This window comes from Festucalex cinctus, chromosome 11 (genome assembly GCF_051991245.1).
Source record: "Festucalex cinctus isolate MCC-2025b chromosome 11, RoL_Fcin_1.0, whole genome shotgun sequence".
Classification (NCBI taxonomy): domain Eukaryota; kingdom Metazoa; phylum Chordata; class Actinopteri; order Syngnathiformes; family Syngnathidae; genus Festucalex; species Festucalex cinctus.
The window spans coordinates 7,080,103-7,082,640 of record NC_135421.1 but is presented as its reverse complement, the minus strand read 5'-3'; the positions used below and the strand labels follow the sequence as shown (position 1 = coordinate 7,082,640).

The 2,538-nt window shown below is 49.5% G+C and overlaps 1 pseudogene; it reads right to left on the bottom strand.

Moving 5' to 3' along the window:
• Positions 1–916: 916 nt before the first annotated feature.
• LOC144030636 (inosine-5'-monophosphate dehydrogenase 1b pseudogene) lies at positions 917–2,538 on the bottom strand (annotated as a pseudogene).

Here is a 2,538-nt window from a genome sequence, read left to right as displayed (position 1 = left end):
ATGGCGTAAGGTCTTCGAGCTGCGCCCGGCGAGGCTCGGGGGCTTGAGGCGGCGCCCGGCAAGGCTCGGAAGCGAAAAAGGGCACAAGGCAAAAGGGGTAACTAAAGGCGCTCCAAAAGGGAGGAAAAGGCACAAAAACAAGGCAACAACGCTAGGCAACATGAACAAGGACATAAGGACTGTGGGACGCTTCCATGCACTGACGGTGACACTTCGGCAACGGAGGGGAGAATGCAGGTGGCTTTTATTGCTTTAGGTGATTGGTGGCAGGTGGTGATAATCAAGGGCGGGGACCGGTAATTATGGAGCGGCAGGAAGGGCAAGTGACCTGGGGTGAGATGAAAGTTAGGGTTTTCAAAGTAAAACAGGAAACATGGATAACAAAAACAAAAGCATAGGCCGTCACGCCGGTGGCGGCGTGACAGGTTCGAAGATTGCCGCCGCGACAGACACCGACCACCTTACGGCCACAGCTCCGATCGGCCGCCTCAACAATGGAGGCGCGGAACATGGCCCATTCGGACTCAATGTCCCCCGCCTCCCCCGAGACAAGGGAGAAGCTCTGCCGGAGGTGGGCATTGAAACTATTTCTGACAGGGGATTCCTCCAGACGTTCCCAGCAAACCCTCACAATACGTTTGGGTCTGCCAGGTCGGACCGGCATCTTCCCCCACCATCGGAGCCAACACTGGTGATCAGTTGACAGCTCCGCCCCTCTCTTTTTTTTATTTTTATTTTATTTTTATTTTTATTTTTTTTTAAATTTCTTTATTTGTTTCACCAAATTGAACAGTAAAGCAGCGCTCCCTATGTTGAGCGCTTTTTAAACAGTAACAGGCGGTCTCCCAAAAACAAACACTCAAAAACCAAGTCTTCTCCATTCAGGATAGAAAAAGAACAACAAAAACATGTCAAAGTCTGTATGTGGGAATTTATCTGTACTTTTCTGGACATTTTCTTGACAAGACTTGTGTTAGTCAAGCCAACCCAGTGCTGGGAGAAGTACTTTAGTTTTAGGTAGAAACTGTGAGGCCTTAGCTTAAGGCCACATCTACTACAACAGCGATACAAGCGCAGCAAGTTTTTTAACGGGACCACCTATCAAGGCATTTTTCCGGTAAAAACAACAAAAGGTGTTTCTTAAAAAAACAACAACAACAAAAAACAAAACATGGGAATGAGTGTAACAAGTTAACAAACAGGCTAGTTGTTTTGTTTGTTTTCACTATATTTGGTTCTGACATTACAAAAAGAGCACGTATAAATACACTTGGCAGTGCGTATGCAGTTACAACAAAGCTTAATAAAAATACGTTGGGCTTGTGGAAAAAGGACATGCATATCAAAAACCCTTCATTGCTCCATCCAAAGTCCAGAAGAGACTGTACAGCTTTTCCATAACAAACCCACTCATGGAAACATACCTGATTATATTGTTTTTGGTCCCGATCGTGTGATATTTGGGCTCATGAATGACTGGACTGATTGTAGGCGGCGCCCGAGGGTCCAAAGTAAACAAGAGAACTCGCCCCGAAAAACAAAAACACAACCACAAACGTAGAGCCGCGACGCGAGACTCAAATGTGTCATCAAGGAACATCTGGAAACCCAGGCGTGCCGCTTTTTACGTGCAAAGTGCCCTCCGCTACTCCCCTACCCCGGCCTGCGAACTTGATGTTGGTGGAGAGTCGGATGTGGAGATGAACTAGACGTGGACATGATGGCGGGTGGGGTGGGAGGTTTATCGTCATTTAAACATTTGGTCACTTTCTTTTTTTTTTTCTTTTCCTTTTAATAAGGTGGTATGATGGCCCATCCGCAGCTCAGTAAAGACGCTTCTCGTAAGAGTGAAGTCCATGAACGCCTCCTTCCACCTGTGCCGACATGGTCCTCTTCTCAAACTTGAGCTCTCCAGAGTACATCATGGAGCGGAGCACCGAGAGACTTTTGGCCCCGATATCCTGGCAGCCATGTTGGATACCGGCTATGAGGTATGGTACAAACTTGTGGATGGAACCTTTGTCCTGCACTGAGCCCGAAACACCCTGTGCCACCTTCACGGCGTCGCCCTCGCTGAAGTAACGTTTCTGGCTACTGGTGCTCTTCTCCATGGCATCCATGGCTCCGCCCCTCTCTTCACCCGAGTGTCCAAAACATGCGGCCGCAAATCCGATGACACGACTACAAAGTCGATCATCGAACTGCGGCCTAGGGTGTCCTGGTGCCAAGTGCACATATGGACACGCCTATGCTTGAACATGGTGTTCGTTATGGACAAACCGTGACGAGCACAGAAGTCCAATAACAGAACACCGCTCGGGTTCCGATCAGGGGGGCCGTTCCTCCCAATCACGCCCCTCCAGGTCCCACTGTCATTCCCCACGTGAGCGTTGAAGTCCCCCAGCAGGACGAGGGAGTCCCCAGAGGGAGCGCTCTCCAGCACACCCTCCAAGGACTCCAAAAAGGGTGGGTACTCTGAGCTGCTGTTTGGTGCATATGCACAAACAACAGTCAGGACCCGTCCCCCCACCCGAAGGC